This window comes from Corylus avellana, chromosome ca3 (assembly GCF_901000735.1).
Source record: "Corylus avellana chromosome ca3, CavTom2PMs-1.0".
Classification (NCBI taxonomy): Eukaryota; Viridiplantae; Streptophyta; class Magnoliopsida; order Fagales; family Betulaceae; genus Corylus; species Corylus avellana.
The window spans coordinates 28,749,839-28,770,808 of NC_081543.1; the positions used below are offsets into that span (position 1 = coordinate 28,749,839).

General features: G+C 37.3%; 1 pseudogene; it reads left to right on the forward strand.

Moving 5' to 3' along the window:
• Positions 1 to 568: 568 nt before the first annotated feature.
• Positions 569 to 20,852, forward strand: LOC132174364 (uncharacterized; annotated as a pseudogene).
• The last annotated feature ends 118 nt before the right edge of the window (positions 20,853 to 20,970 follow it).

Below are 20,970 nucleotides of genomic sequence, written 5' to 3' on the forward strand. Positions count from 1 at the left end.
TAATTTCTTATTAGTCTAAGTTGGGCAACTAGTAATTTAACATGATACGTACGTAACATAACAGATTTAACATGGTATTAGAACGGAATAAATAGTTTTGTACTCTCATTCTTGTAAAACAAAGTGTACGGAATCTCCAAAATTGCAAGGCCCGGCCGGTAATTGAGTTCAAGATATGCATCATACATTGTTGCAAACGTTACTTAAAATTGTCGATAACAACAAAAAGAAAATCACGTACAGTTCACACACACACACACACACACACACACACACATATATATGATTTTTGAGCAAGTGACGACATATACTAGAACTTAAATAGACGACGCAAAGACAACAAATTCCTAGTTTATGTTTATCTTCAACTTCTGTTGTTTAACATGATTTGTCGACAATAACAAAACCAGAAACATCCACAGATTAGCCGGTGAAGCTCCATAAGAAATGCTGCAAACGGCGGACACAACAACTTTCAACTTCTCTTATATAAACATATACCTTAAAACTTTTATTTCTCAAGTCATTAACTTAATTAACACTCTATATTGAACAAAGTTCAATAGCAATGGCCAAGGCAGGGCTACATGTTCTTCTGTACCCATTGCTGCTTGCAGCTCTTCTGCAGAGCTGCCATGGCCAGGAAAGGAAGGTAGATTGGTTTTCTTAGTCATTTGTAACATTTTGAATAATGTCAAAAGTAATTCAACATGGGAAATTCTCTTTAAGGAACTTTTGCTATCTTACAGGTTCATGTTGTGTACATGGGAGAGAGGCCTCAAGGAGATTTTTCTGCTGCAGCAATGCACCATTCCATGCTAGAAAGAGTGCTTGGAAGGTTACTAATTTCAGCTTGTTTTTTCTTAATGTGTCTAGTTGATACCTTATGATATTTCACACTATAACAACAATGTTGTGAGCTTATATGTGATTCGAGTCACGTTAGCTACTAAAAAAATTTAACACTTTTCAATTACATGCTGACACGTGTTAGCAAGTTGTAAATTAGTTGTAAGTCTAGCATTTTTCATTTGGATAATGCAAAAGCCCACAATGCTTGCCTAGCCATCCGACGTATATCTGAAGTGGGTCCTTCCTATTACCACTGCCACATTGTTGAATTAAAAAAGCTTACGGAATTAGACTTTCTAGCTAAAAAGCCCTTGATGTAATAGACTTTTACCTTTTGAATTGTCTCTCAAGCGCGTAGTTTTTTCCAATTGCAGTACTTCATCGGCCAAAGAGTCACTAATCTACAGTTATGGGAAGAGTTTTAACGGATTTGCAGCCAAGTTAACTGATGAAGAAGTTGCAAAGTTCTCAGGTGAGATTATTATATAAGAAGTGGCAAGGAATGAAATTTTAATACTGTTCTGTGCTAAAAGTAATTGAAATGTTTGCAGAAATGGAAGGTGTTATTTCAGTGATTCCAAACCATAAACTACATCTTCACACTACAAGATCATGGGATTTCATGGGTTTCACAAAAGGAAAAGTTGGATTCCCTCAACAAGGAAATGTCATTGTTGGGCTTCTTGACACAGGTTATAATTATATTAAGCACACAATTTTCACCATTTTTCACTGCATGATGATGAGCACCAAAGATAATGTTCTAATATGAAGTTTTTTCATGTCTCTTTTTGTGTTGCAGGAATCTGGCCAGAATCTGATAGCTTCAGTGATGAAGGGCTTAGCCCCCCACCCAGTAAATGGAAGGGTATATGCCAAGGTGCCAACTTCACCTGCAACAAGTGAGCTTTCTTTCTCCCCAGTACTTATTTGAGCACAGCCACGAGTCCAAACACCATTAGAGAAAAATATCAAATGAGACATGAAAAATGGCATTTTTTGTTTTTGACATTCATTTGAGCTAGCAACTCACAGAAATTCTCATATCACAGCAAGATCATCGGAGCCCGTTACTACAACAGTGAAAACTTCTACGACGTCACCGACTTCAAATCCCCAAGGGACTCCGTGGGTCATGGAACCCACACTTCCTCAACCGCTGCAGGAAGGGAGTTCGCCGGAGCTAGCTACTTTGGGCTAGCTGAAGGAACTGCAAGAGGTGGACTTCCCGGCGCAAGGATTGTCATATACAAAGTTTGCTGGGCATCCGGGTGCTCTGTAGCAGATATCCTTGCAGGTTTTGACGACGCAATAGCAGATGGAGTCGACATTATTTCGGTGTCCCTTGGTTTTGATGGGATTCTCCAATATTTTGAAGACCCCACGCCATGAGAAACGGCATTTTGACATCATGTTCTGCAGGAAACTCAGGGCCTTTTCCATACACCGTCGCCAATTATGCACCTTGGATATTGACTGTTGCTGCCAGCACCATTGACAGGAAATTTGTTGCCCAAGTTGTGCTTGGCAACGGACAAGTCTACACTGCGAGTTTTCCATTTAAAGTTATTTTATTCCATTGACATTTACTCAGTTCTATTTGGAAAACTTCTGACGTGACAGCAAAAACCAGACATTGGATTAATACTGTTTTTTATCAAATACTATGCTAATTTCTTGAAAAATACAATGAATGGTCTCTCCATCAATAGCTTCGACCTCAGTGGAAGATCATTTCCCTTGATTTAGGGTGGAGATGCTGCAAACTACTCTGCAGGTGCTGACCCGGACATTTCAAAATTTTGCTTTCCTGGTGCCATGAATTCAAACAAAGTACAAGGAAAGATCGTCTTCTGTGAAAACCCTGAAGGCAACTTTGGAGAATGGCACCGGCATTCTAATAGGCCACGGGGTAGGAACCATTATTGCCGACTCATTCATTACCGATTTTGCCTTCAGTTACCCTTTACCAGCCACAGTGATCAGCACAGAAGATGGCCTCAAAGTTTTGGACTACATCAGATCGACAGAGTAAATATCAGTCATTGATAGTAGAAATTTCATCCTAACATGGCTTCTACATTGTCCTAATGAAATAATTCAACACTTGACAGAAACCCAATAGCAACTATTTTGGTTGGTGAGACATGGAAGGATGCATGGCACCTTATGTTGTATCATTTTCTTCCAGAGGATCCAACCCCATCACCCCAGACATTCTCAAGGTGATGTAGAAATATGAAAACTTAATTTGTATATATAATGATTGATGTGTCTAAATCCTGTTTGGATGATATGCAGCCTGATCTAACTGCCCCCGGCGTGGACATTCTCGCGGCTTGGTCTCCGGTGGCACCGCCTTCCATCGACTTTGACGACACTAGGAGCGTCAAATTCAACATTATTTCCGGCACGTCTATGTCCTGCCCTCACACAAGCGGTGCAGCGGCATATGTTAAGGCTGCTCATCCCAACTGGTCCCCTGCAGCCATTAAATCTGCCCTAATGACCACAGGTGAAGAGCAGAACTTGATTTGATAGTGCAATGTATAATCTTTCTCACTAAACCAAATTTCTATCATGAATAGCTTTCATTGTGGATTCAAAGAAGCACTAAGACCTTGAATTTGCTTATGGATCCGGTCACATCAACCCATTCAATGCCACAGAACCTGGGCTCATCTATATATGGTGCATCTGAGGCAGACTACATTGACTTCCTCTGCAAGCAAGGCTACAACACAACCACACTAAAAATCATCACCGGAGACAACAGTAGCTTCTGCAACACCACACAGCTTGGAAGAGCTTGGGACCTTAACTATCCCTCGTTCTCTGTCGCTGTGGAAGACGGCCAGCCGATTAAAGCTGTGTTCACTAGGACAGTCACCAACGTTGGCTTACCAAACTCTACGTACACCGTCACTGGGTACATGCCTGCCCCTATTACCGTTACAGTTGAGCCGTCTATCCTGTCTTTCTCTGCCATTGGAGAGAGGAAATCGTTCACAGTGAAGGTCTATGGCCCAAATATTGTACAGCAGCCTATCGTGTCAGGAGCAATTGTGTGGAGTGATGGGGTTTATGCGGTGAGAAGCCCAGTTGTGGTCTACACGATTCTCCCTGGTTCTGCATACTCTTCCTTCTCCATGCCTAATAGAAAACCAGATTTCAAAGGTTCCTCCTTTTATCACAAGAACGGGATCCTCCAACACAAATGAAACCCATCCATGGATTCTTTCAAACCATGCAGCGGTTTGTGTGCATTTAAGATGGCATGTCAGCTTTGTACTGCCTCTACAATATTGAAATAAAACTCGAACAAGACTGCTAAATGTTCATGGCACTTCTCTCTCTCTCTCTCTCTCTCACACGGATCATTGGCATTGCTCACGAAGGGCCGAAGATATCACCAAAAACCCAAACTTCTTAAAAAAAAAAGAGAGAAGAGAAAAATGGAAAATAAAATGAACCCAGTGGATGTTCGAGCTTGAACAGGTTTTGGCATGTGATTGAGATACTCAGAAACAATTTCCAAAACTTAATTTGGAAAAAAAATACTTAGGCCCCCTGAATTTCCCCTAGGATCATTGACAAACCCTTTATTTTCCCCTAAAATACTTAGGATCATAAAATAGGTATAAACTATTTTTATAGAGACCTTTCTGCAGAAAATTAGAAGAACTTTTTTACGATGTTAAGAAAATATACTTAATTTTCAACTTTATATATATATACACACACAACTTTTTTAGTATGTGTTACTTTTCAAATGTTTAAAAATCTAACAAAATTGGCAGGAGTCTAAACTTAACAACATTGGATTCCCAAGTAAAGGAAGAAAAGTAGACGTCACAGCAGGCACCCATGACCCATGTGCTACTGTGAGATTCCCTGGATATTTTTACCTTTATGCCTATTGTGTCCGTCTATAAATTATATTGTAAGAGGTTCAAGATGAAAGATCATCGGAAAACCTAGTCTTACCTTTGTAAGTTTGTTTCCTAGTATGTCCGGCAAAGAACACCCTTTATAGTCTAGGGTCGCAGTGACCAGAGAAGCCGTGGATAGGCGTTAAGGCTGTGGCCGGAATCGGAGAAGACGATCAGTCCCAAGAGCAGGAAAAGGCGTAGATGACCAAGAATTCCCGAGAAAGAGATTGAGGGAGTGGCAATTGCGGAAGTCAGGTGAACCCTACTTTTATTATTAGAGAAGTGTTTATAGATTTGTGCCTAGATGAACCGAAGGATTCGTTATCAAAATCAGAAGAAGATGGCTTACCCAGAAAATCAGAAGAAAATGCCTGTTATCCCTATTAATACTGTAGGAATATACCTTAATCTAGATAATGTTGAAGATAGGAAACAAGGCTTAGAAGAATGGAGACGTCAGATGGAGATATGCTTTGCTCACAATCCAAATTGGGATGCAAAGAATTGCCATAGATATGCAGAACTTAGCCTAGAAGGAAATGTAGCACAGTTCCTTAAATCCTTGAAGGAAAGCAAAGATCCTGAGCATGTTGCTAGAAAAGAAAGACTTGTTAATGAATCGAGTGAAGAAAGAAGCGTAGATGCTTACGTGAGACTCTTTGAAGCAGAATTCATAGGGTTTAACCTAGAATCAGAAAAGGAACGAGCTGAAAGACAGCTTAGTTTACTAAGAATTCGTTATCAAAATCAGAAGAAGGTGGCTTACCCAGAAAATCAGAAGAAGATGCCTGTTATTCCTATTACAACTGTAGGAATATACCTTAATCTAGATAATGTTGTAACTAAGAAACAAGGCTTAGAAGCATGGAGACGTCATATGGAGATATGCTTTGCTCACTATCCAAGTTGGGATCAAAGAATTGCCATAGATATGCAGAACTTAGCCTAAAAGGAAAATGTAGCACAGTTCCTTAAATCCTTGAAGAAAACCAAAAATCCTAAGTATGTTGCTAGAAAAGAAAGACTTGTTAATGAATCGAGTGAAGAAAGAAGCGTAGGTGCTTACGTGAGACTCTTTGAAGCAGAATTCATAGGGTCTAGAGTAGAATCAGAAAAGGAACGAGCTGAAAGACAGCTTAGTTTGCTAAGAATTCGTGACATTGAAGAAATTTTACCTAGATGGTTATTTTAGAAAGATTCCTTTGATTGGAGATGCCCTTTTAGACAGTTATAGTAGATGGACAGGGGAAAATGGAGTTAAAGCAGATACACTTGGAGAAAGAATTAGCTTTGCTATGGCTTACATAATTAAAGAGAAGAATAGCATAGATGAAATTTTTGCAGAAAATTGGATAAATAGAAATTATGAAGATACGTCTTCAGATTCTGAGGACTAAAAGCAAATTATGATTCAGATTCAATGGGAGATAAGTACCAGAATTATGGGGAAGGCAAAGGGAAAGTTTAAAGCTTCTACAGTGAATGAACTTCTAGTGTGAATGGGCTGGGAGGTTCTGTGGGGTTTCTGCCTCTGCTGGGAGCTCTAGGTGGTGTTGATGCTACTAGTTGGTTTTGGCTGGTTGTTTTGTTTCAAATTGTTTTGTATTGCTATTTGCTGCTGAACTCTTAGTTGGAGGAGAGGGTTTGTTTTGTTCTTGGGCTTTCTTGTAGCTGGATTGTTTTGTTGGTTTCTTGTGGTGCTGGTTTATTGCACTTTTGTTGTTGATTTTCTGTGCCGATCTGCTGGATGGGGTTGTTTTCTGCACTGGAGTCTGCTGGCTGTTGATGTTTTATGGTGCCTGCTGTTTTGTTCTTTACTGGTTGCTGCTTTTGCTGGCAATTTCAGAGAGGTAGATTTTGTGAGGCTGGGGCATCAAGTTTATGCCATCCTTGTAAGGAGGAAAAGATTCATCCTCCTCCTTGTAAATGCAGCCTGTTATTCTGTAATTTGGTTGTAGAATTGTTGAACAAAGATGGATTCTGTATATATGAGGTTTTGTGTTTGTTGACGTAAGGGATGTTTTAGTGTTTCTTGCTGTCTCTGGAGTTCTATTTCTTCTCGGATTTAGTGGTTCTTTTGTTGTTGTAGCTGTATAGCAGAGATTTTCTGTGTGTAGGTGGGTGTTTGTTGATGGATTTTGTTAGTTGCTTGTTCGAGCTTGGTTTGCTCTTTGTGTGGTATGAAATTGTTATTCATCACGAAAAAAAAATAAATAAATAAAGAATAGATTATTCATGGATTTTTCAGCAAGAATGTTGTTTCAGCCGGAGACAGAAAATATAAAGAACAAGAACATGATAAAAAGATGCTCAATTTTTATAGATAGCATCACCTTTATAATCAGTGGATTTTCAAAGCCATTTTAATTTTGAAATTTGAGAGTTGAAATTATAGGAGATCATAATCCAAAGTCTTTTAGAGAAGAACTCCTAGACGGAACCGAGCTAGTTCATGGATATCATGAACAATAATACCATATGCTTTGGGTTAAGCACCCTGCCCTAATTAATAAATGTGAGCTTAATGAGCTTGTTAATTTGGGATTAGTTGCATGCATAGATGTCCAAGATTCTGTTGAAGAAATCCACGTTATGAAAGAAGTCACTCAGCATATGCAATTAGAAGATTTCCTCCCATTCCAGATTCACATATGGAGATTACCAGAAATTCAAGATCAAGATGCCCAGTCTCAAGAAGTTGCAGAGGGATTTACCCTCTAACAAGTCACCATCGACATGTATTGCCTCAAGAAGAATTGAGAGAAATCTTAGATGAAGCAACCCTCCTAGCCTTGTCAGAAGCCATTGCCGTAAACGAAAGATGGTACACCAACAAGTTAATATATATATATATATATATATATATATATATATTAGAAGGCTTTTTATTATTATTATTATTATTTTTTTATCCTTTTTTAAAGAGACACTTCTTTAGTAAATCAAAAAATAGTTTTGGCTTAAAACTTTTCTACGACATTAAGTGCAAAAACCAGATAAAAATATACTCAATTATTATTAATAACTTTTCACTTTTTTATTTGGTAGCATTTTTCACGTTGTTTTATAAAAAAAAATAAAAAAAAAATTTATATAATTTGAGAATCTATAATTTCTTTAAAATTATTGAGATCATTGTATACATAGCATTACTTAAAAAGAAAATACAAATGGATAATATTAGAAATTAATCACATTTTTATCTCACAATGGTGATGCAACGGTTTCAATCAATCATTAGATTAGATGGTCTATAATTGTGACCAAGGACAGAGCTAGAAAGTGTAATGGGTAAGGCCAAAGTATAAATGAAAAAAAAAAAAAAAAAAAAGAGCCACCCCCAAATATATATATATATATATATATATATATATATATTTGATTTTTAAAATTTTTATTACTTATATTTTTTTAGTTGAGCTAAAAAAATCTTGAGTTGAGTTGTAAAATTTTGAGTTGAATTGAAAAAAAGTAATGTCAAATCAACAAAGAAAAAATGAAAAAAAAAAAAAAGAGAAGTTAGAAAAAATAGGCTTCCTAATCATAAGCCCTTACTCATTTTCAATAGTCTAGAGTTCATGCACTTGTGGTCACCATGTATTTCCTCTATCTCTCTATTAAACAATACATTTTTGTTATTTTGTTGTGGATCTTAAATATCTTTCATAAATAGGTGATTATGAAAGAATTAAAAATTCCTTAAAGCTAATGATTTATGGAAAAACAAGCCCAAAATAGAAGCCTTAAAATTTTCATTGATGAGCCAAAGCCTTTAGGGCCTTTCTGCAAGCAAAGCCCAAGTCCACCTTCTTTCGACTAGCGCTCGCCCAGGGAACTACACCAAGCGCTCGTTTGAACCTCACGCACACCCTCGTGAAAACTGTACTTTTAACACTTTTGGCTTTTTACGAATAGTACACGAGCGCTCGCATGAATAGTACACACAAGCGCTCGTTAACCATTTTTAGACACTTGGTTAATACCCGAAATGCACATCTGAAAAGCATTTTTGGCTTGTTGTGAACAGTACACGAGCGCTCGTTCCTTTCTGGTAGAATTCCCATTTTGCCCTCAGCTTTCCTCCCCTATAAATACCACCCAACCTCATTCGATTTTTCAACTGTAGAAACCTTGGGGAAAACCCTGTTGGATTAGTGAGAGTGTGTGAGCCGTGTGAGTGACTTGGGAAGAAGGGAAGAGCACTCTTAAGGAACTTGTTGAGGTAATCCCTACACCTTCTTGTTATTATGTTGTCAAGTTCTTGTTTTATAATGAGCCTAAGCATTTCCTTAAAGTCATAAATATTCCTTTAATGTTTTAAACCTTTTGGTGTTATGGCAAGCCTTTGTGTCATTTTCTTGTTAATAAGACTTGCTTCAAAAAGTGTTTTTGAAAGATGCCATTAAGAACACTTGTGTTATGTTTTTGGGCTTAAAACAGACCCATTTACCATCTGCAAAAAGTGTTTTAGAAAGCTTCAAACTCCTCTTGAATTCTTGTATTTTACTTGCTTTGTTAAGAGATTAGGAAGAAGGGCCAACCCATAGTTTTAGATAGGAGCCTAGGAGTATTTAGGCACTTTTTGGCTAAAACGTAGCCCCTGGACGAACGATCGTCCTAGGGAATGAGCGCTCGACTAAAGGCTGGCTCTCGTGCTCCTTAACCCAATAAATGCCTACAGGGTCATAACACCCTTTTTCAATATATGGACCCCCTAGAGTTTTTTAGTACAGCTTATAACTATGAGTCATGTTTCATTATAACAGGGATTCGCGATGTCTGAAAACTTAAGCAAGCATACAAGGTAAGTAACCATTTATGAACACTTTCCTTAAAAATGTAGGATAAGTCAATTGATTGACCACACGCATAATATGAACATGTCTACTTTTTATAATAATTTGGTAACTGCTTAATAACTCGTTAATAAAATGCATTGTATGACATGGTACACCGGTACGTGCGGTATAATGACAATGGGCTTACTATATAGACTTGATTCTATGGTCAAATGTGTGTGTGTTATATGAGCCTTGGATCCAATGGTTATTTCGTGACCAGTTAAGCTTTAATGGGCGGTCACTACATGACGGATATCATTAATGGTGTGGGCTATCCAAGGTCGGACTCCGTCATGCCACTAGTGTTATGTACGGTAACGTACAATATTCGGGACATCGGTATTGTATTACAGGTCTCTCAGGACGACACCAACCCTACTAAGAATGGGTAATATCTCGGGTAGACCATATATGATAGTTACGACCTATAAATCATTAGTTTTATGCATTAAAATACTTAGGCGATTGCCGCCGAGAGTACACCACTCTTTTATTAACCAAACAATATTTTTTTGGTGTATTAATGGAGACAACACCTCTTTTTAAATGTTTACTAAAAATTACACGTTTATTCAGCTCAATAATAATAATAATAACAAGCTCATGTCATCTCTAATTGTAAGGTTACTTACTAAGTTTTAGACTTACGCTGTTATTACTATTTTAGGGAGTGTTTCTAAAACCCAGAAGTGGCGCGGATGCCGTTACGGTCTTTGTTTAAGAATCTTCATGCTATCATCAAGTTTGTTTATATTGTTGTTAGTTGCTCTATGTCTTTAATTTCGAGGAATATACTTGTTCCATGATATTTAAAAGTTTCTCGGATTTATCTTTCACCTTCTTATGCATTAACTCTGATAATGCCTAGATGGGCGATTCCTCATTTAGTCACTAGTTGACTCATTGTGGGGCAATTGCTAATAACTTTGCCAAGCTGGCCAATGTTAGTTTTGGGGGCGTTACAATTGTTGCTGCAACAAACAAGTCTATGGTCTCCTGAAGAAGATGAAAAGCTCAACACTTAATTATATCACCACCCATGGACATGGAAGCTTAAGTTCTGTCCCAAGGCTTGCTCCTAATTGCTTCATCTCTCTCTCTCTCTCTCTCTCTCTCTCTCTCTCCCTCTCCCTTTCACATGTACAAACACATAGTAGTTGTGCTTGCATAGGTGTGGAAATTTTAATGGGCAGGGCCACAAAATGTATCGGTAGGGCTTTCAAAAACACATTTTTCAAACGAGTTGGGGCGCTTTGGCCTATATCGATCATCCCAGCTCGGTCCCTGATTGTGACTACTATATCAATATTAAATAATAGTTATAAATAAAAATATATTATCTAGCATTAATATATAAAAAGGAGACAGAAAAAGTTTTATTAAAAAATGTATTTCCGTAACTTGACGGAGCCTGCAAAGCGAAAATGGGGAGGGACGGTCATTAATTCTCAAGTCTCAAGGGAACGTTGTTGCAAAACTTAGGACAAACATGATGCTTATATTGTTAGTAACGAGGAAAAGTAAACATTTAACCACTATATATATATATATATTGGCAGATCTAGAAATTGGAGTTACTAGGGGCACAAAAAAATAATAAAACATAATGATAATTTTTTTCCTATAATATGGTAAATACAATCAAAAAGTAAATTATACCATAATATATGTATCATGTAATATATGTAAAAAAATAAAAATCAAAGTAACTATTAAAAATCTTCATCTAACAACGTCACAAACACATAATAATTTAAACTACTTGCGAGATAAACTAAGCACAATTAAATGACTAGTAGTGTCTAAGAAAAATGAGTACCTTTTAGTGAGTTGTTAGCCACAACTATTTCTTTTAGAAAAGCCATAAATCTCAAAGCATAAATCACATTAGAGATTGGAGTCTACAGAGAAGAGACTAGTGTCTAAATTTTGCCAAAAAAAAACGCATTTATTTATTTTAGCTACCTACTTTTTTAAGACACCCACATCCAGCTCAGCATTTTAACTTATCACTTTTATTATCTCATTTAAATAATCTTTTCCTATCATTTAAATATTATTTCTCTATTCATTTTTTTATTCTTTCTGTCTTTATTATTTTTTTCCTCTAGCATCAAAACCGGTGAATAGCATCCAACGGTTTGTAGCACATGCATGGAGAGAGAGAAAATTATTTTTAATATATGAGAGAAGTTGTAGCATATGATGGACTAATTGTTTATTATTAAAATGAGATAGTGGGCAAGTTGTAGCACATGATAGACCCACATCTGGCTCAAAGAATTGAAATTACCATGGGCGCCCTTAAATTTTTGGCATAAAAATGTTTAAAGAATTTTTTAATATTTTTTTTACTGGGTCTGCCAATATATATATTTTTTAATTTTTTTTAAAAAAAGAACTTTATTTTATCTAAAAGAAATAATTGTATTTTTACACATATGATAACGGAGTATAATAGTTGGGAAATGTCAATCCAATTTAACAAAAATGATATGAGCAGTAACATCAGCTTTCCTAAATGTTAAAAAAATCTCTTAAAAAAATCATATAAAACAAACTCTCGTAGTGTTTCATAAACCAAGGGAACACCAACGAAAGCAAAATTGTTACCTTTGATTTATGGTATCACATTTGGTTCCCTTAACATTATGTTAATATAAAAAAGTCTTTCTCTTTCTTTTCTTTTTCCTCTTGACGTTTATTTGAAACAATATTTAAATGATTTATCTTTCTTCTCTCTTTTTCCGAACATTTAATTTAAAGAATATTTAAATGTTATAGAGAAAACCTAAGAGAAGTTATTGTAGAATTTATTTGAGTAAAGAAGAAAAATTTATTTGATTTTGCTGCTAATGTAGAGGGTATTTGCACAACTCTGTCCAATTAGTCATGTGAGATGATTGATGTCCAAATATTGTGGAACCAAGATCACAAATTAGCTATTTTTTTTTTAAAAAAAAACATAATTTGGGGACAATAATAAAGTGAGAAACAACAAAAGAGGAGACAACAAGAGTTTCAATATCTCTTATATAAAAACCTTGGACATTATTTTGCATGGCATCAACTAAACACTCTGTAGTTGAACAAAGCTTAATGCCAATGGCCAATGCAGGGCTACATGTTCTTCTGTACCCATTACTGCTTGCAGTTCTTCTGCAGAGCTGCCATGGCCAGGAAAGGAAGGTAAATTGCTCTTCTCAGTCACATGTAATACTACTTTGAATGTCAAGACTCCAAAGCTATTCAACATGGGATTCTTTAGGAATTAAATTGTGCTAAATATAGATTCACATTGTATACATGGGAGAGAGGCCTCGAGGTATTTCTGGTTCATCAACCCACTATTCCATGCTAGAAAGAGTACTTGGAAGGTTACTACTTTTAGCCTTTATTCTTAGGCAACGTTTGTTTGTGATTTTATTGTCTTTTGTTTTCTGTTCTCAAGATAAATTTATTAACAAAAACCTAAAAATATAATACACTCTTAAAAACATTAAAGCAATTTTCACCTTTATGTCACATTATAACATTTTTTCACAATGGTGGAGGCAAGAAGGGTCGAGAAGGGGCAAACACCCCCTTGGCCCGCTTAGAATTGCCTTGCTTATGAATTATCTTAAGCATACACCTTTTTTTTCCAATTGCAGTACTTCATTGGCCAAAGAGTCACTAATCTACAGGTATGGGAAGAGCTTTAACGGATTTGCAGCTAAATTAACTGATGAAGAAGTTGCAAAATTCTCAGTTGATGAGATTGTCTAACAAGTAGCAAGGAATGAACTATATTATTTCCATGTTCGATTTGTGCTTAAAGCAATAGACATGTATGTGTTACAGAGATGGAAGGTGTAATTTTAGTGATTCCAAAGCATAAATTGCAGCTTCACACTACAAGATCATGGGATTTCATGGTGTTAGTTCTTGTGTTGGCTTAATTCAGTTCCAAAATGCATAGGCTACTGTTCACAGGCTCAAACACTGATATAGAATGCTCAGAATTCAATCTCCACCATTCATAATGTAGATTCATGTGTTATGAACGTCCTTGCAAAATTTCAGCTTAATCGGACCACATACGCCCATCGATCGAAGCTTTTGATCAAGACTGGATAGGCCAGGTCCGAACAGGCCTTCCCCGTGTCCGGACCGCAATTCCAGAAACCTTATTTTTGCTCCGCAAGGCCATGTCCGGACAGCCCATTAACCTGTCGGGACACCCCATACCTATTATGCCCAAAAACATGTTTTTAGCCGGCCCAGGTCTAGAGTTTGATGTATTGATATATATACATCATTATATAAGAGAAAGACACAAATTTTTACCCTCGGAGAGTTCGCGTGAGGCTGTGCTTGAGTGATTAATTTTTTGTGAGCCAAATTGATTCCTCTTAGAGGATTTTTGTTAGTTTTGATTGTGTGTTTAATTGAAATCTATCGGAAGGGTTCGATAAAGGAGAATCACGTTGAAGAAGATTGTGAGTGAGGAGACAAGTTGGAGGCTTGTCGATTTTACAGAGTCAAGGTCTTGCAAAGGGTTGTAAGTGTTCCTAATGTCTGTAATCTTTGGATAATCTTTTGATAGTGATTTCCTGGGTTTGGTTGCCCCGAAGAGGTTTTACTTTTAGAACGTTTTCTAAAAGGTTTCCTCTTTGTCACCAAAATCTTTGTGTGTGATTGTTTATATTTTGGTGATTGTTTTGCTTTGATAAATATCTGTTAATTCCGCATAAAATTGTGATATTTATCTGTTTAGAGTTTTTCAATTGGTATCAGAGCGGGTTCACTCCGTGAAGGATTAAATTCCTGAGTGTGATCTTTGTTTCTTGTTTAAGATGTCTCAAACCCTTAACACAGTGCCTAATTTTGATGGATCAAATTATGGCTATTGGAAGTCCCGTATGAGATTTTTCTTAAAATCTATAGACGTTTGGCATGTCATTAAATCTAGATTTAAAGCTCCAGATAAGCCGACAGCTGAATAGTCTAATGATGAAAAATAAACTCGTATGGCGAATGACAAAGCTATGAATGCTCTATACTTGGCAATCTCACAAACTGAGTTCTCCAAAATTTCAAATTGTGATAGTGCCACAGATGCATGGGAGATCCTAGAAACTACTTATGAAGGAACAAATCCTGTTAAAGCTTCAAAACTTCAAATGTTAGTTTCTAAGTTTGAGGAAATTAAAATGTTAGAGGATGAGACATTAAATGAAAGTTTCTGATACTAAGATTATTAGAAAGGTCATGAGATCACTCCCTGAAAGATTCAGAATGAAGGTAATAGCCATTGAGTCATGCACTAATCTGGAAACCATGAGGATAGAAAAGTTAGTTGGTGCCCTTCAGACTTATGAGTTTTCTTTGCCTCAACCTAGGAAAAATAAGGATTTTGCCCTTAGAACTCTTAGGAAGAACTCTGATGAGTTATCTAATGAGGAATCACCAGATGATGAGGAACTTGCCTTGATAGCTAGAAAGTTTTATAAGAATGAACATAGAATTTCGAAGAGATTTGGAAAACAAAAAGGAAGTACTCAAGAAAGAAATGAAAGAGACCCACGTGGTCCAAAATGTTATGAGTGTTCTGGCTATGGTCATGTTCGCAATGATTGTGCTAATCTCAAGAGTAATAAGCTAAAAGACCAAAAAGCCTTCAATATTACCTTGAGTGACACCGATGAGGAAGAAACTCCTAATTATATGGCTTTTGTTGCATCCTATGATTCTGATGATTCTAATCAATCAGATGTTTAGTCTGCCTCTGATAATGAATTAAATAGGGTTAATGATCTTCAAAACTCCTTTAACAATTTAATGGAAAAGTTTTCTATGCTTAGAAATACTAACTTGAAAATTGTTAAGGATTTTAAGAATCTTGAGCTTGAAAGGGATAATTTGTTGAAATCTTTGAGTAATTCACATGTTGTTTGCAATACTCTCAAATCTGAAAATCATGTGTTAATTGCTAAAAATAAATCCCTTCAAAATGATTTAACTGCATCTAAAAAACACTTGAGTAAATTCTCTAGTGAAAAGCTTGATAAAATGTTGCATATTCAAAAGCATTCTAGCGACAGATCTGACTTAGGATTTGATAAAATTGCTTATTTGTCTTCTAACAGTGCTTCTACTTCAAAGACTGTTTTTGTTAAACCAGTGAAAATAGAAGAATTTTCAAGTGAAGAAAAGCAAGTAGTTGCCCCGACTCCTCAAGGTAAGAAAGGTAAGAAAATCTACATTGAGCATCATGCATCTTACCCTTCACCTAGAGTCGTGCATCCTCCTAGGAAATTACCTTCTCAAAGGTTTGTCCCTACATGTCATCACTGTGGCAAAGTGGGTCACATTCGACCTCACTGTTTTAATTTGAAACCTCATGTGCATATAAATGAAAATTCCTATTCTATGAAAGAAAGTGAGGGCTTGGTCATAATGATGAGAGAAGTGCTATCTAGGCTAGATAAGTTTGAGCAAAGTCATAAGTCTAGACCTAAGATTTCTCAAGTTTGGGTTAGGAAGGATGATACCATTCACCCCTTAAAGGGGAGTGGTGATGATCTTAGCTTATGTTAGGTGAGTCACCCACATGCCTAGGATTGATTTTCTTGCATATCTTTGCATATCCTAGAGCATGTTGTTTTTCGTTTTTCATTGCATTTTTGTTTTATTTTGTTTTGAATTTGTTTTCGTTCATGTGCATTTCTTTTGTGAAAATTTTCAAAAAGACAAAAATATGTTACTTTGATTGTTTTCTTTTCTTTCTTTTGTCTTATGCACCTAGATAATCCATTAATTTCTCATGTTACTTTCATGGATTTAATTCCTTGCGTCTTGGAATGTTCTTAATATGCATGAGATGAAAATTTGTGTTAATGGACTTGTTTTTGTGCTTACCTAAAGCTTGAGCTTATGTAGTACATTTTGCCTATGCTTTATCTCTTGTGCACATTTAAGCTTAAATTGAGGTTTTGTTTCACTTTATTTGTGAGGTCTGTTAAGTAACCATATGAGGTTTTTAACTAGTCATATTTTTCAAATTGACCATATGCTAGTTGAACCTAGGGCTTAAAAATTCATGCTTTCTCTTTTGTGATAAGCACCAAAAGTTTAAGGACACTTTCTCAAAGAGAAAAATAAACAAAATAGTGAAACAAATAAAATCAAAAGATTATATTCCAAAATGAATTTATTTCATTGTATCAAACTTGTGCAAATTGTTTTACAAAGAGAAATGTATAGGATGGCAAATTGTTTTACAAAGAGAAATGTATAGGATGAGAGTGACTAGGCCCTAGTATGATAAGGTTTGACTTTTGATTTGATATACTTGTCAAAACCTCATTTTGGTAAAACTTTTTCCTCATTTTGTAAGTTGAAAATTTTTCTTTTTGGATGGCTTACACACACACACCACACAAGCATGGATTGAATGGAACATTTTCTTGGCTTAGGTTAAGCAATATGAGTTTCTTGCCATTTCTAGTCTCATGTATATTTTGCATATTTGGAGCATGTTTGGGATATTCATTGTGTAATACATGAGTCATTGATGTGTATATTATGTGTGTTTATTTGACTTTTGAGGGGGAGAAATATGTTTTGCATTTCCAGTTTCTTGTTATTAATTGAGTCATACATTAAGGGGAGTTTTGCTGATGTTTCTTTATAATCATGCATTCTACGTCATTTTTTTTTATCATGGTTTTATTTATGTCTTCTTGTTCCACATATGCTTTGATGTATTTTGTGAAGTGTTTCAGGAAACATGAAGACCTTTAGTCATTCTGTGACAAAAAGGGGGAGTAAATATGGGGAGATGATGTGATTGGCTCGGCATTTTGGTTTTGTCATTGAATTGCCAAATGGGGAGTTTGTTAGTTCTTGTGTTAGCTTAATTCAGTTCCAAAATGCAGAGGCTATTGTTCACAAGCTCAAACACTGATATAGAATGCTCAGAATCCAATCTACACCGTTCATAATGTAGATTCATGTGTTATGAACGTCCCTGCAAAATTTCAGCTCAATCGGACCACAAACGCCCATCAATCAGAGCTTTTGATCAAGACTAGACAGGCCGGGTTCGGACAGGCCTTCCCTGTGTCCAAACCGCAATTCCAGAAACCTTATTTTTGCTCCGCAAGGCCGTGTCCGAACAGCCCATTAACCTATCTGGACACCCCATACCTATTATGCCCAAAAACATGTTTTTAGTAGGCCCAGGTCTAGGGTTTGATGTACCAATATATATACATCATTATAGAAGAGAGAAACAAGAATTTTCACCCCCGGAGAGTTCGTGTGAGGCTGTGCTTGAGTGATTATTTTGTTGTGAGCCAAATTGATTCCTTTTAGAGGATTTTTGTTAGTTTTAATTGTGTGCTTAATTGAAGTCTATTGGAAGGATCCGATAAAGGAGAATCACGTTGAAGAAGATTGTGAGCGAGGAGATAAATTGGAGGCTTGTCGATTTTACAGAGTCAAGGTCTTGCAAAGGGTTGTAAGTATTCCTAGTGTCTGTAATCTTTGAATAATCTTTTGATAGTAATTTCCTGGGTTTGGCTGTCCCGGAGAAGTTTTACTTTTAGAACGTTTTCCAAAAGATTTCCTCTTCGTCGCCAAAATCTTTGTGTGTGATTGTTTATATTTTGGTGATTGTTTGCTTTGATAAATATCCGTTAATTCCGCATAAAATTGTGATATTTATCTGTTTAGAGTTTTTCACATGAGTTTCACAAAAGGAAAAGTTGGAATCCCTCAACAAGGAAATGTCATTGTTGGGCTTCTTGACACAGGTTATTATATTAAGCACACAATTTTCACCATTTTTCACTGCATGATGATGAGCACCAAAGACAATGTTCTAATATGAAGTTTTTTCATGTCTCTTTTTGTGTTGCAGGAATCTGGCCAGAATCTGATAGCTTCAGTGAAGAAGGGCTTAACCCTCCACCCAGTAAATGGAAGGGTATATGCCAAGGTGCCAACTTCACCTGCGACAAGTGAGCTCTCTTCCTCCCATTCACATTTCTGGCTTTCATCTGAGTTGGCAACTCAACAGAAGTTTTATAATCACAGCAAGATCATCAGAGCCCATTACTACAACAGCAAAAACATCCACGACGTCACCGAGTTCAAATCCCCAAGGGACTCTGAGGGTCATGGAACCCATACTTCCTCAACCGCTGCAGGGAGGGAGGTAGCTGGAGCGAGCTACTTCGGGCTAGCTGAAGGAACTGCAAGAGGTGGACTTCCCGGCGCAAGGATTGCCATGTACAAAGTTTGCTGGCCGACCGGACGTTCCTCAGCAGATGTCCTGGCAGCATTTGACGATGCAATAGCAGATGGAGTTGATATTATTTCAGTATCCATTGGTTTTGGCGGGCTTCTCCCATATTTTGAAGACCCGATTGCTATTGGGTCTTTCCACGCCATGAAAAACAGCATTTTGACCTCATGTTCTGCTGGAAACTCAGGGCCTTCGCCATCAACCATCGCCAATTATGCGCCTTGGATATTGACTGTTGCTGCCAGCACCATTGACAGGAAATTTGTTGCCCAAGTTGTGCTCGGCAACGGACAAGTCTACACTAGTTTTTCCGTTGGAAGTTATTTTATTCCAAAGCAGAGTAGTCATTTAGCAATACTATGCTAATTTCTTGAAAAATACAATGAAGGGTCTCTCCATCAATAGCTTCGACCTCAGTGGAAAATCATTTCCCTTGATTTTGGGTGGAGATGCTGCAAACTACTCTGTAGGTGTTGACCCGGACACATCAAAATATTGCTCAACCGGTACCATGAATTCATACGAAGTACGAGGAAAGATTGTCTTTTGTGAAAACCTCTTTGACGGCAGTGGCATTCTAATGGCAAATGGTGTGGGAACTATTATGGCTGACTCGACCATTACTGATTTTGCCTTCAATTACCAATTACCAGCAACACTGATCAGCACAGAAGATGGCCTCAAAGTTTTGGACTACATCAGATCAACTGAGTAAATATTTCTATGCTAATTCTCATTAAATCAATCACTGATGGTAGAAATTTCTTCGTTATCCTAATGAAATAATTCAAAATCTTGATAGAAACCCAATTGCAACTATTCTGGTTGGTAAGACATGGAAGGACATCATGGCACCTTAAGTCGTATCATTTTCTTCCAGAGGACCCAACCGTATTACCCGACATTATCAAGGTGATCTAGGAATTGAAAACTTTAATTTGCATAATGATTCTCAACTGTAAATTTAGTTTTAGAACACGTCTTGATGTGTCTAAATCCTGTTTGGATGATATGCAGCCCGATCCAACTGCCCCGGGAGTGGACATTCTTGCGGCTTGCTCTCCGGTGGCACCGCCTTCCCTTGACTTCAAGGACACTAGGAGCGTCAAATTCAACATTATTTCAGGGACTTCTATGTCCTGCCCTCACACTAGTGGTGCAGCTGCATATGTTAAGGCTGCCCATCCCAACTGGTCCCCTGCCGCCATTAAATCCGCCCTCATGACCACAGGTGAAGTAACAAACTTGATTTGACAAGGCAGAGTTTAATCTCTCTCACTTAACCAAATTTCTATCATGAATAGCTTTTATTGTGGATTCAAAGAAGCATCAAGACCTTGAATTTGCTTACGGATCTGGTCACATCAACCCGTTGCCAGCCACAGAACCTGGGCTCGTCTATGATGCATATGAGGCAGACTACATAGACTTCCTCTGCAAGCAAGGCTACAACACAACCACACTAAATTCATCACCGGGGACAACAGCAGCTACTGCAAGACCACACAGCTTGGAAGAGCTTGGGACCTTAACTATCCCTCGTTCTCTGTCGCCGTGGAAGACGGCCAGCCGATTAAAGCTAGGTTCACCAGGACAGTCACCAACGTTGGCTTACCATACTCTACCTACACCATCACTGGGTACATGCCTGGCCCTATTACTGTTACAGTTGAACCGTCTGTCCTGTCTTTCTCAGCCATTGGAGAGAAGAAATCGTTCACAGTTAAGGTCTATGGGCCAAATATTGCACAGCAGCCTATCATGTCAGGAGCAATAGTGTGGACTGATGGGGTTTATGCGGTGAGAAGCCCAGTTGTGGTCTACACGATTCTCCCTGGTTCTGCATTCTCTACCTTCTCCATGTCTCATAGAAAACCAGATTTCAAAGGTTCCTCCTTTTATCACAAGAACAAGATCCTTGAGCACAAATGAATCCCATCCATCGATTCTTTCAAACCATAAAGTGGTTTGTGTGCATTTAAGATGGCATGTCAGCTTTGTACTGCCTCTACAAGATTGAAATAAAACTCAAACAAGACTGCTAAATGTT